Genomic DNA, 14,924 nt, shown 5'->3' with positions numbered 1-14,924 from the left:
CAAGTGACATTTATTTTAAAGGGTACACATCATGCTTTTACAGCCCATTCTCACCCCCAAGGCGTCACCTAACTGACTAACTTTAAATCATTCCTTTTTAAACTGTCTGGTTACTGATATTCTTCTAAATATCCGAAAATCGGCTGAATGTGTTCGAAAACGGTAAAACCCAACTGTTTAACTCTGGGGGAGTTGTAAAATGAGGCCTATTTCAAAAAAAAAAAAAAAAAAAAATGGAGTATCCCTTTAAGTTGGTTTACTTCCAGGTTGCTGACACAAGATTTACAGCCGAAGTACCATGCAAGATTCAAAGGAGCCTGTTCAACTAACTGTTGAGTTTGCCAAAGACTAGAGGACCGAGGAGTCGGACGAATGACTTGCCAAAACAAGCAAGCCTTTGAAAAAAAAAATGAAAATATACTTATTATGACTATATTGTTCATGCTGATTACATTAAGCTAAGCACTTTGTTAAGCTAAATCATGGAGTTAATCATGGGCATTATTAGCTTATTATTTATATAGTTCTTCAAGACACGTTTTTGTATCAATGTCTGCATTATGTGGGAACTTACGAGCCCGTTCTCATCCTTTGGCGTCATATAGGTGATGCCACATGACATTTCTTCGAAATACTACCCACATGACACCCTTTAGCGTCAATATGAGACGCAGACCCTACCCCTGACCTAAACCTACCCATAACAGTGCGTGTTATATTCAGTGTTGTGCAAGTTACTTCCAAACTGTAATACATTAGGTATTACTTGTTACTGTTATTTAAAAGTAATTCATTACCTTACAATATTACTGCCTCAGAATTGTAATGCGTTACATTACTCATGTATTACTTTTGAGTTACTTTCACCAAAATAACTACAGAAGTAGAACTTAACTTTGTGGCTGTAACTGGATTCATGCGTGACAAAAAAATAGGAGGCAAAATATATTTTTTGTAATTCTGTTAATTACACTGCGCAAATCGGATGAGGAAGGGTTGGCTCTCAGTCTCCATAGAACTTAAAATATTCATTTTATTTTAGTTTTCGTGTTCGCATTTATGAGGAAAAAACAAATTTACAGACGCGACCGCTCTGAACTGGCACTAAAAGACTGCTTTAAAACTTTCACATAGTCTAATTGCCTTTGTAACAGACTTTGATAATTTTCTAGTACATTTTTGTATATATTTTTATAGTCCTGTTTAGTTTAAATTAGATTTACAAAATGTATTAAGTGGGACTTTTATTTTGACATGTTCTGCGGGCTTCGGGGGAAAAGGAAGTAAGGGGAGAGCGCGAGTTATAGTGGAAAGAGCTAAGAGAAAGCACGCGCTTCGCGCAGAGTTGTACTGTTTATCAAGTTTAACGAAGTTTAATGGTATATGCACCCCCTCGGAAAAGGCACAAGGTCTGTATTTTACTTATGTTGTTGATAATATGACGTTGAGAGAGTTTAATGCGTGTTGTTAATGCGTGTTTTTGTACTTTATTCAGCTCTTACGGTGATTGGTGATGTGATTTATTGAAAGCATAAAGAAGTGAAACAGACTCAATAAAAAACTTCATTGACATCAGTAAAGAAGTGTCCATCATTCGAGAGGGGTCTGCTACAGCCTTTAAGAAGTAAAAGCAGACAATAGCCTATTAGATAAGGCGCGGGGGCGTGCTGGTGCGCGTCTCATAAATAGCCAATAGGCTATACCGAAACTCAGCGTTTAAGTATAGCCTACTCCACAGACCTGAAAAATATATCTATACTGAAATGTCTACTTGTAAACAGAACAATTCAAAATGAAAGAAAACAGACTGCTCTCTGCTTATGAAATGTGCATTTCGCATTCACTAGCCTACTGCGAAGATCGCAAGTCAGCATCGTCAACTTCATCTTTATTACTAAACAATTCAAGTCTCCTTGCTATAGGCATATTTGACATATTCATAATCTTTGCTTTTTCAGCTTTTAGGTAATTATTATCGCCACCCTTACTACATGAACACGTCACCACCGCATCAAAAACATGATTGCGTGAGGAAAACATGACAGATACCACCTATACACAGCCTAAAAACACAGAACGAATAGCCTAATGTGCATACGTCCATCTCACGAATATGGTCTTCTTCAAGCCATGCTCACCCATTAGGCGCTTTTCCACTGGGGAGCGCGAACACAGAGGCCGAAATCATGCCTCACTTTTCCTGTAGAAAATAAATCGCTATACAGATATATCAGCCTTTATTTACAAACTTGGACACCACACGTGGCTATTGACTGACCACGAACAGGTAACTTATTTTTTTTTACAATTAAAACTAAAAGTCAAGCCTCACTGTAATACAAATGTAATACAAGCCTCACTGAACATGTAACGAGTAAAATATTACTGAAAATTGATTAGTAATGCCTTACACTACTGCGTTACAGCAAAAAGTAATATGTTACTGTAATGTATTACTTTTGTAATGTGTTACTCCCAACACTGGTTATATTGACGCTAAAGGGTGCCATGTGAGTAGTATTTCGCCGAAATGAATGTCATATGGCGTCACCTATGACGCCAAAGGATGAGAATGTGTTACTCAATATATGTCAGTCTATTTGACATTTAGGATCACAAAATGAAGCTGTGACAATTACTGTAAGTGAATGAAAGAGAACAATCAGCAATATGCGTTAGAGTAACGCGTTAGGGCATGGAGCAGTGGTTCTCAACCCGCGGCCCGCCGCAAATGCTGTTGCGGCCCATAATGCTGATCACGTGTAAAAAAAAACAAAAAAAAACTTGTAAATGAATTGTAAAGCTTTAGTTCATTATTGTTTTTTTTAATTTATTAAACTAATAAAAGTATGAACAATATTAAATTTTTTGCCAAAATAATTTAGGTGATCATGTAGGCTACTGGTTTCACATGCGCAGTACTGACGCACTATGAACTCACAATAGTTAACGTTCACAATTACAAGCGCGAGCTTCAATTTATGATCAAAATGGACTAATTTGTTATTAGAGGAGAAAAAAAGATGCGAGGAATACAGGCAGGAGCCATCTTTGGAAAACCGTCTCGACCAGTCAAACCACGAACGCCAAGCCAAGTGTGCTGGTGAGACGTGAATGAGCATCTCGGCGTTTGTGGTTGGACTGCTCGAGACTGTTTTCCAAAGATGGCTCCTGCCTGTATTCGCGAAGTGGACTGTCTTTATAAAATATCTTCTTATTAAACGATCTGTACGTTCTCAATGCTTCGTTTTGCATGTATGGACCCTGATTATGCTACCGTGTTAGTGTTGGGCTATTTTGAGCCTTGTTAGTGGTATTAACTAGCAATTTTTATTTTCATTACTCTATGCCCCACATACTAAAGTTATAAGCTAAACAGTTTTTTAGAGATAAAACTCTTTACATTCGATCATCATGAAAACAAATCTCAGAGAACGGTTGACTGTGTACTAGAGCCCGAACGATAAAGGATTTTGAAGGCCGATACCGATCAGAGTATGTGAGCGGAGTGGAGCGGCAACAATTTCCCCTCCACGCTCCAAGCATTATATAATCACTCCGCTCCAGCTCCGCTCCGGGTTCACCATTTACCGCTCCCGCTCCACTCCTCGCTCACTGATATCAGAAACACCGCTCCGTGTTCGCTCCCCAAGGAAATTCCGAATAAAGTATTTAAGTATGCTTTAAAATCTCACAAAATGTCTCCTCATCATAATAGATACATAGGCATAGTAAATAAATAAAAAAACAACGTTAGGAGAATAGTTGCAATGTTGTTTATTGGATTTGGATAGTGTGCAAACTTTTCCTATGACATGCTATGCTTATTACAGGTTATCAGCATTATAAATTAAATATCATTGCTGCTTTTTGCAGAGCACATTTTGTTTGGAAAGAAGAAAATAACTACGTTTTCATCAGTTATTTATCTACGGGTCGCTACATTTCTCACAGATTCATGCTCATTTAAAATCAAATACTGACAGATAGCCGACTGTACTGTATGATTACATTTGTTTGAATGCAATGCATTAGTGAGAAAGCGATTGCGTTAGTGAAAAAGTGTTACCTGTTTAAAATGTGCTTTCACCCCGCCCGATCCAGCGCCCCATCTCATGAAAGTGCGTAGGCTATCTATATTTTATTTCTCGTGGGCATAGCCTACGATACGCACTTAATGGCAAGAACGCACTTCACACCCATCCTAACCAAGGGGTTTAGTGTGTGTCATTTGCACGCACAAACAATTTTTTGGCATATAATAATAGGCACGAGAAATACAATGTGTGCTATAGATTCGCACTTTCATGAGATCGTGGTGCCCGCTCATATTCAGTACAGGCTTGATAACTATAACCTCCCGCAGCCACTCATGTCCATCGGCGTCATCATAACCCTCACATTTTTTTCTGATTTGAGTGATCCATCTGTATCATGCTAGCGTAATGTGTTTAACACGTGAATCCTTACTAAAAATGCAGTTCTATAATGAGCCGTTGGTATGAATTGTCCTCGTGATAGAGCGGTAGTGGAGCGCGCTCGGAGCGAGTGAAAACCACGACGCTCCGACTTTTAAAAAATCCGCTCCACGCTCCATTCAAAATCATGCCGCTCCACTCCTCGCTCCGCTCCCACTCCACTCCGCTCACATACTCTGATACCGATACAAATATTTGTTGGTTTTAAAATCCGATATTCCAATATATCGGCCGATATTTATTTATTTAATTTTTTTAATTTTATTTCAGAAACGCACAAAAAAACATTAACAGATTTCCCTAACATTAGTTATTTGTAGTTATTTATGAGTTTTAACTAAAATAATATGATAATGCATTTTAAAAAGAAACTTGTTTCTTTTATTGTCACAACAGAACAGACTGTTGATAGTGGCATTAGCTTTGTGGTTAGCTAGTCTATAATGAGCCATATTTTAGCAATGGATAACATCATACCGCAAATTGTAAAATATACATTTTCAATATAACAGGCCAAGGAGAGATGATGCGTCTCATTGCTAACTGTCACGCGCTATTACTTCAGTCACATTGCCAAAAGTTAAAAGGACAGTAGGTCAACTACACTGTAACAACGTAACGTAATTATTACTAGCTAAACACTCTCGGCTTATTTAACAGCAGCAAAACTGGACATGATAGTCACAAATTTTGTCATGCTCATTTGAGAACTGATGGGGATGTTCTTTTAATTGTTATTCAAGCAACCCAAGTCTCGTGACCAACTACGTTGCCAACGAGTGTTGCCAACAGGGACAGTGTAGAGTGCCCTCTGGTGGACAGACTTTACAACTCCAACACTCTTGACATGGTTGAAGCGTGTTTCGTCCATTTTTATTTTATTTTTGAAATATTGATTTATCGGCCATTAAAACTGCCGATACCGATAGTTTGGAAAATGTCTAATATCAGCAGATAATATCGGCCTGCCGATAATATCGGCCTGCCGATAATATCGGCCTGCCGATAAATCGGTCTGGCTCTACTGTGTACCAATGTGTAATTAGACAAAAGATTCATTTTGCGTCGGAGTTCTCCTTTAATTTGAATATCTCGGCATGATCATGCCATGACACTGAGATGTCGGAAATATACATACGAGAGAGTGACGCCATTACGTGATTGAGTAAAGGAGCGCTATATCAATTTTGAAACCAAACAAAACCAGTTTGCAGAAATTCATCGGACTTCCTATCACTACCATCCAATCGACAACCAATGGACAGTGCCGTTCTGCTTCATTAAAAAAAAAAAAAAAAAAACATGTACGCATCAGAGTAAAAAAACAAAAAGTTTGGTAAAAGCCAAACTGACGTTTGTCTGACTGTTCTTGTGAGAGCGAACAGAAGAGTGATCATGGAGATGTGGGAAGGGTTTTTCACCACAGCAGCTCTGTGGTTTGACAGTCCTCACTTTAATCCTGTTAGAGCTTTTCAAAACTGCTGCGTCCACTCAGATGAGCAGATAGAAGCCTGTCTGCCTTTGTGTGTAAATTCCACCTGGAGAGAGAGAGCAGAATCACACAATGATTCTTCCTCCCCTGCCCCCTCTTATTGTCCATTTAAATGAACTACATCTGTGCCCAGGATGGTGGAGAGTTGCTGGTTCACCATCAGGAAATCATCTATTTATTCAGTTTTTTGGGGGGTCCCAGAGATTCCAATGATGGATGTGTAAAATGAACGAAAGTTACCTTCTTATTTTCCCCTTTAAAAGGAAAAAAAAATGTTTCTCTGACTCTGTCAAAACCAGTTTGTTTGAGCAGAATAACCTCTTTTCCTGTCCAATAACCGATTTGTCAGTTACTTTAGTTTGAAGAGACAACCTTGTCCAAACAGCCAAAGGAGATTAAACAACCTTTCAATACGTACAAACTGAGATCGACTATATTGCAAAGAAACATCCCGGGTGATTTGAACAACCCTTAACAAGTTTATGCCCTTTGTCAAAAGAAATACACAATCTTTTTGGCTCGCTATCAGATTACTTGCCTTGAAAGGACAGCTGTTCCTATGAAGGGAATGATACAGTGCGTGGCTTGAGCTCTCAGATGTAACAGCATATTATGTATTGGATTTCCACGCAGTTGGTTGTTGCAGGGATTCCCGGAATCCGAGCGAGCAGCATTGCAGGAGCTATGTGTCATTATTCCTGTGACCAAAAACTGGGCTTTAGTCTTATGGAAGCCTGACGGCCAATTATGGATGTGCTAATGTTTGAAGTGTTAACTAGCTTGCTCGAGGAAAACCGAATAATGACTCAAAAAATCCTAATAGTCATGTCAGCAATATTCAATTTCAGGGAATGTTTATTGGCTGTTTTATTAACGATCAAAGCCCTGCTTAGTGGTTTTGTGGGTAGTGCATAGTGAGAATGATGTAACTTTATCAAGCAGACTCTAATGTAAGACTTCCATCCGTAATTGGCTTTAGAACAAGATCCCTCAAGCCTGGCTCGTACCCTGTCAACACATTCCACATATAGAGCCAGCACAAGAGATGTTGCCAATGCTTGGACTGGTCAAGTCCAACACCAGCCAGCTCTAGATCACAAAGGTTTTAAATGGGTTTTTCTTCCCAGAGGGTAACTTATAATATATTTTTACAACTATTTACAGTATATATATAAAATGTTATATGAAGGCCACATCTTTAAGGGGGGGTTGCTTGCGATTTCACTTTTTCATTTTAAATAGTGTGTAATGTTGCTGTTGGTGCATGAACAGTATCTGCAAAGTTGCAGCGCTGAACGTTTAGTGTAAGCAGAGATATCGTCTTTTAAAAATCAGGAAGTATATTGCCTACAAAAACGACTATATTGGGACTACAGCTGGGTTTTAGACATCACTAACCCATACATTTGCATCAACCCTCCCTCCGGAATTTGCAGGAAAAGGCATGGCCATATTTCTGCGGCTCGTCGAGTGTGTTGTGTTCATCCAGCGGTCAGGTCTTCTGTGTTCGAGCTTCCCACGGACGCTGTACTTCGTCAACAATGGATACAATTTATGTTTGATTATGTTCCTGAAAATTACAATTATAATTTAGCTCTCTGTGCTGCGCATTTTACGGAAGACAGCTTCCAGAATCTCCACGAATTCAACACCGGATTCAACAAGAAACTGTTTCTAAAACATGAAGCAGTTCCAACTTTAAAACCCAGAGGCAGCCGTTGTTGGGCCACAACCTGTAAGTAGGCTAAGACTTAATCATTTTAAATGTATTTGCATGTATAATTCCAGACGTAGCCTTGTGTTTTATTTTTTTCAAATGCCAGCGCTGGCTTCATAGCCACTAGGCTAATAGTTATGCTATTTTGTGTCTACGACAAACGCGTACAAACATTATGGACCTGAATTTTGGATAAGTACTAATGTTGTAAATGTATTTATATGCTTTATGACGTTATTTTCGATTTGATCAAGAACGTAAACTACTGCCAACGCTGTTTGTGTTTAACCTTAGTAGCCAGTCAGTTGCTATTGTTGCCAGTCAGATGCTATTGTGTTAAACAAACGTGTATAAAGTTAAAAAATGTAGCAAATTATCATTCAGAAACGTTTAGTAAGAGCCGTGTGTGGTTAGTTTCTGCTTGACTATCTTCATCGGTGCTTCTCGGTCTGATTCTGCCTCAAACTGATACTGCACGTATCGACCAAAGACTGTAACCATTATTTACATGATGGGACCTTTGGCATGCACGTTTCGCTTGTAAAGGTAATGGGCGTTAACCTTCCGGACAACGTGAGCGACAGTTTAGCCAATCACAACATACAGGCCCAAACTAACCAATCTGAGCCCACTACCGGTTTCTGAGGGAGTGTTTTCATAGACTCAGGGAGTCAACCGGTCGTTCAGGGGACAGAGGAGAACGTGGCTTACAATAAAGGTGAAGTTTATAAAAAATAAGACTTTTTAAAAAAAGAAAAACCACGAATACATGTTATATTGCACCCCATAAACACAATCATGCAAAGAAAAAAAAGCAGTCAAACGATGGAAACGATGTACAAACTGAAAATGTTTGCTGAAATTAGCTTCTTTCAAAATTTAGTCTACATGTTTACGGAGAAGACAAAAGGGTCAGTAAGAGCATGCTTAAGATGAAATATGAGGTGAATTTTAAATGTATTCATATTTTAATATACATCAAATATTATTTAATTGTGCGTAGAGTATATGAAATGCTAGCTATGAATTTATCAAGACTGCTATTTAGTTCCAAAAATAATGTTATATTATAACATTTTTAAAAATGACAGAATTCTGGGATGCCTGTATTTTACATTCCCTGTTGAACAAATTAACTAAACTAGTGCGAGTGTGAATAGTCTGTTTTAAGAAAACATATTTTATAGTGCTTAGCCGACATACATAGCCCACGAAACCCCCATTCACTGTATGCCATTCACTCACAAAGTCTTCCACATCTATTTAGTATATAGTTTATATCTGTATGACATATATATAGTTTGTGTTGAATGATGACTATTGGCATTGGCACACATTCCCTGGTCAGCAGTGAGCAAAACATCAGGCTCGTCACACATTTAGAGGGCAATGGTAATGAATGGCAAAGCTAATCCAGTGAACACACTGATTTATAATTGAAAAGTCACATTTGTCCTGTCTCTGGAGTTTTACATTAACAAATTAGCTCTAAACATGAAATGCATGACCTGAATTGGCAAAACTAAAATAGACTTGACCTCGTTGATGCGCCAGACAGGTCTATAATTTTTTTTAACTCATTATGCGTCATGCGTAGACATTAAATCCTAGCTCGGTTTATGTACTCTAATGAAGTTCAAACATAGGTGTAGGTATGAGTGTGCGTTCACGTGTGTCACGTGTGCAATGTGATCAGGCCTGCATGTGAAGTTCTGGCTGGTGAGCGCAACATTTCTCACTCTCCCATTAATCAGCCTGTGTGTCAAGTTCGACAGATGTGTCCTAACTTAGCAAGCTGCACTGCTTCCTCTGTTTCCAAGAATGCACCAGAAACCTTTCTCCTACTCTTTTGAAAAGTGTCTATAGGATTTTGGTAACTCTTTATTTTTCTGGTCCCTTTTGAACATTCTGTTGACTATACGCAACACTGGTCAACTAACTCTCATTACACCGCAAACTGTTCCTGAAATAGTCATTCTACTGACAATAGCAACTTTGCAGCTACATGTCAACTTATTCTAACCCTACCAGTCTCCTAATACTCTACTAACACTCAAATGAGAGTTTGTAGCTGTAGGTGTTACTTACAGACAACCAAAAGTGTTAAAGGGACCATCGAAATAAAGTGAAATCGGATTGTTATTATTATTGATCATCCGCCTGGTGTAAATCGTTGAAGTTGGCATGAAACAGAAATTAGGATAGTCTGAATTGTGAAATATATCTGAGTGAAATGGCTTCTGGAATTAGAAAAATCTAAGACTGGGCTTGATTTCATCCTTCGGGAATTGATTGGTGGGAGTTAGGAGTCAAAGTCTGGGTATGGAACGATAGTTTTAAAAAGCGATTTTTTACGAAAGGATATGCTTTTTTTTTTTTTTTTTTTTAAAGAGAGACAATAAAAACTTTGTGCATAAAACCACACCGTTCCTGGAAAACTTGATTTTCAAAAGTCAATGCATTTCCGATTTTCGACAAGCCAAACATGCCACTCTCTGAGTAATATGTGAATTATTTAAGCCACTAAATAACTTCATTCCGTAAAATAAGTATAATGAAGTACATACAAAAACCATTTTAAACGTGGGCAATAGTAATAGTGAAACACAGACACACACATCAGTTTTTATGGGGACTTTCCATAGGGATAAAGATTTGTATACTGTACAAACTCTATATTGTAGCCCCTAACCCTACCCATCATTGAAAACTGCATTTTTCTGCAAAAAAAAAAAAAAAAAAAAAAGATTTATAAGCTGTATTCCTCATTGAGAACCAACAAATTTTCCCCACAAGGTCAAGGATTTCGGATACTGCCATCTTTGTGGGGACATTTCATCCCCATAATGTATGGTTTACCTAAACCACACACACATACACACGCTTGTCTTTAATTGGGAAACTCCTTATCCAACTGACAAAAAGCCCCTGAGAATGATCGGTGTAGCAGTTGTCTGAAGCCACACTAAACTAGAGCTGACAATGCTATGCAGTGCGACTACAGGAGCCTAAATGCTAACAACAGGCCTTATAGATGAGCAGTATAATTCATAACACATGTAGACTGTGATTATAACATTTCTTCGCTTCGTTTGGGCCGAGTTAGGTGTCGCATGGTGAATGAGCTAAACATTTGTATTTTTTTAAAAGCCATCCTCCTTTAATGTCGATCTCTAACCACCATTTTTGTGTGAGCCTGAACCACAGACACTTAGCATAATGCTAACGAGGTGTCGACTAAGGACTTCAAGGAATTGTTATGAGTTTACCACAAAGGCCTGACCACAAAAAAAACGCTGATTTGGCAGTGAATGAAAGGGGAACTACATCACTTAGCTAAGCCGCCTGTATGCAGGTCTTTAGGGAGGAAATGTCTTTTTTACTAATTAGCAAATGCGCCACAGCACCATGGACAGCAGTTGCTGTTGTCCTAGTAACCAGTGTCGTACTGCAAATTACAGTCAAGGGCTCCAGGAAAAGGTAGTACGAATTCACAGACAAATTTTCCCAGCAGGCAGTATAGAGTGAAAATTTTGTTATTTCTGTTTTAAAGTAAAGATAAACATTAGGCTACATTTTTTAATAATAAAGATTGAATGCATTGCATAAATAAAATGTATTCAAATAAAATTTAAATAAATGGGAAAATACTTAAAATGCTTTTAATTATAATGTATTTTCATGATGGATTTACAGTACATGAAAAAATTTGTAATTGCATGACATACTTATCAGCATGCTACAAAATTCAATAAAAATAATAGAATATATACTGTATGCAATTAAAAATGCATACATTTACTTTAAAAAGTGATCATTAGACTTAACTTAAAAAAAAATTAGGAAAATTGTTGCCTTAAAATTATTAAGTAAATAAACGGCATGCTTAAGTAGAGTATGTTAAACACTGTAAAAAAAAAAAAAGTGTTCAATTCACTTACTTAAAAAAATAAAGTAAACTTGTTTTCCTTAAAATTATTAAAATAGTAGTTCACTTAAACAAACTTTTGCTGATAATTTACCAAGATGTCCATGTGATTCTTTCTTCAGTAAAAAAAAAAAAATTAAGGTTTTTAATGAAAACATTACAGGATTTTTTTTCCCCATATAATGGACTTTACTGGTAACCAAACGGTTCAAGGTCCAAAAGACAGTTTCAGTGCAAACTGTTCAAAGGGCTTTAAATGACACCAGACGACGAATAAGGGTCTTATCAAGTGAAACGATCGCTCATTTAAAAAAAACAAAAAAAAAAACAACAAAGTTAAGTTTTATAAGCTCAAATGCTCGCCTTGCTCTGTTCTGTGATGCGCGTTTGTGACTCTCCTGTTCGAACGATTGATCTTTTTTCGAGTCATTTGGTTCATTCAATGAACAAATTAACTTGAAAAAATATTTTTTTCATTTTGATGAACGAGTTCGAGGTGAGCATTTGAGCGATCGTTTCGCTTGATAATACCTTTTTTATCGTCTGGAATCGTTTAAAGCCCTTTGAACAGTTTGCAGTTTGCACTGAAACCGTCTTTGGACCTTGCACCGTTTGGTTCCCAGTAAAGTCCATTATTTGGAAAAAAATCCTGGAATGTTTATCAAAAACCTTAATTTCTTTTCAATTGAAGAAAAAAAGACATGAACAACTTGGATGACATGGGCATGAATAAATTATCAGCAAAAGTTTTTTTTTTTTAAAGTGAAATACTCCTTTAAGTAAATAAACATAACATTTCACTGAAAAAATTAAGATGTGTAAACTTGACAATTCCACATTACATAATTTTTCGATTAAGTGTACAGTCCTATGTTCAAGCTTTTTCCATCCAAATTTATTTGCATATTATACAAATGCAAAGATGAATGATATAAATGTATTAGTATGTTAATAAGTCAAAAGTAAGTCAACATTGTACAAATAAGGGTTCCATTAAGAGGCTGCAGGTATTTAATTGCACTCTGGCATATAACTCTTGGCTGACCGCTACATGATGGCTTCTGTTTGCAATAAGCACTTTCCCGTTTACCTTTATAGCAACTCCTTTGAAGTATTACAACCCCTTCCTTCCACAATATACATATAAAACACAATATGCTTTTCTTCTCTGACTTTTGTCAGGCAGGAGCGCGGAATTGGGAACCTTGAGCGAAGCCCCCCTGCAAAGCTCCCTTCATTTCATAAAGCGGTGGAATTCTCCTAAATGAAGGGAAAAGCTCTCACTTCCCCCGTAAACGACACAACTGGGCCGTTTAACAATCTCTGCTCAAATAGCCTCCAACCAAAGTAAATAGCCTTGATTGCTGGTTAATTTATTAGAGACAAGCCGGGTGCTGAGATCAAACGGGTCGTGGTCGCTTGCAGCACCTCCACTGCAATGAATTTGCTGACCCTGCAGCCCTCAGCATTTTTCCAAAGGGGCATGTGAGAGACAAAGCCAAAGAGAAGAGGAGAGGATTGGGGTGAAACCCAAGGGAGAGGCTCACATGTGGTTTGGGTTTACAGTTTTTTTTTTAGGTCTTTTTGATCGAAGTGTCAAGAGCTACTGTTACATGCTAGGGAACAGAAACACTGTGGAAGTAGGAGTAATGATGTCATGGTGTCAGGTTAGCTGAGAGAAACCAATTGTTGGTTGATAAAAGGCACACAAATACCCAGGTGCTGTTGTATATCTTCACAAAGTGTTGGGTACAGACTCAGCAGGGCATGCAAACATGCAACAGAACTGAAACTACTAAAAATGCAAGTGTAATAAAGTTGTACAAGTTGACTGATGGCCTATTAACTTTGGTGCGTTTGGTCCTTAGTTTGCTAAAGCCATTATCTGGTTTCATTAGTGCTTGTTTTAATAGATGGGTTATGGGTTGAGTGAAAACACACACACACACACACACACACACACACACACACAGTAAGCAACTATACAAAGACTCAGGCTTTCATTTTCAGCATCAGAAATCACACTGTTTAGCCAAAGCTTGAGGCAGAATAACTGTAAAATTCAATTTTTTGGATCACTGCTCTGAATTTGCAATGTGTTATCAGCATAAACAATGTTACATGTATGTTGTGTAAATATTAGAAGTGCTTAGTTAACATGTCAATGTGTGTTCTTAATTATCTTTTTGTTTTTTCATTGTTCAAGGAGTAGTTCACTTTTAAAAAAAGATTTGCTGATAATTTACTCACCCCCGTGTCACGTTACAGTTACAAAAAGTGGAGAGGAGGACTCAAGTGCAGCAACGGATGATTTATTAACAAAAGAAAACAAAACACAAAGCAAAAACCCACAAGGGGAAAACACAATAAATGAGACATTAAATTAAACTGAACTTGAAGAATAAACAGTGCCTCTGAACATGAAGACCATCACACGGAAACTGGGAAAACATATGACAACGACTGCAAACAAGGAGACTTCAGAACAAATCAAGAGGGAACAGGTGGAAGAACTCAAAGACTAATCAGGTAACAAGGGGGAGGGATCAAACAATTACGAGAGCACATGGCCCAACATAACAAAAGGTGTGTTCGACATCGCCTGCGGCTGGATGCAACCGATCGGCGAGAACAGCCGCGTGCAGGCGGGGAGGAGCTGCAAACGGCGTGAAGTCGGACAATTTCTGGTTCCCGTAGTGACGGCTCATGTGGTGTTTGCATGGTTATACCACAGCTGAAGTGAAATGCAACATTTGCCAAATAAACAGATATTTCAGACTCATTTTCATTCAATACTTTGCTTCATACAGCATCTGTTTGAACTAATAAAGTTCAAAATAAGCCTAATCAATGAAGTGGAGTCAACGTTTTTTAATCAGTTTTATTTTGATAAACATGATAAACATGACACAATATAACATTGCGACTAGACCTACATGAAAAGAGTGTTTACTGTTATAAAATACTGATTTGTGAGCTTTAGTGAAACTAAAGGTGTGAGAATAAACACGAAACGCACGTGATCGTTGTCATGCGGTGAATCCGGCGAATCGTGGAACAGCTGTGACATCATCAGAGCTCGTGCAACTGCTCTTGAGAAGCTGCGCTGGCTCAGTCCTCCCATAGACATATACACTAGACCTCACCTGGGGGTTCTAAGCATGCGTCAAAACCGCCGCCATCTTGGAACAGGGGTCTTGTCATAGGAAGTAGCTAGGTAACGCTGCTCTGCCTTTACTTCTAATTCATTGATAGTGGCGGACTTTTGTGCAGCGTATGAAGTTCACGGATGAAATCTGAACTAGGAAG

The 14,924-nt window shown here is 38.0% G+C and overlaps 1 protein-coding gene across 1 annotated transcript in view; it reads right to left on the bottom strand.

The window, feature by feature from the left end:
- LOC120476019 (progressive ankylosis protein homolog) overlaps positions 1-14,924 on the bottom strand; it is a 230,056-nt gene that overhangs the window by 200,959 nt on the left and 14,173 nt on the right. The gene's annotated exons all lie outside the window — the stretch shown is intronic.

This window comes from Pimephales promelas, chromosome 22, assembly GCF_988280905.1.
Source record: "Pimephales promelas chromosome 22, fPimPro1.hap1.1, whole genome shotgun sequence".
In the NCBI taxonomy this organism is placed as follows: domain Eukaryota; kingdom Metazoa; phylum Chordata; class Actinopteri; order Cypriniformes; family Leuciscidae; genus Pimephales; species Pimephales promelas.
The sequence above is the reverse complement of the archived record's forward strand: the minus strand, read 5'-3'. Positions and strand labels throughout refer to the sequence as shown.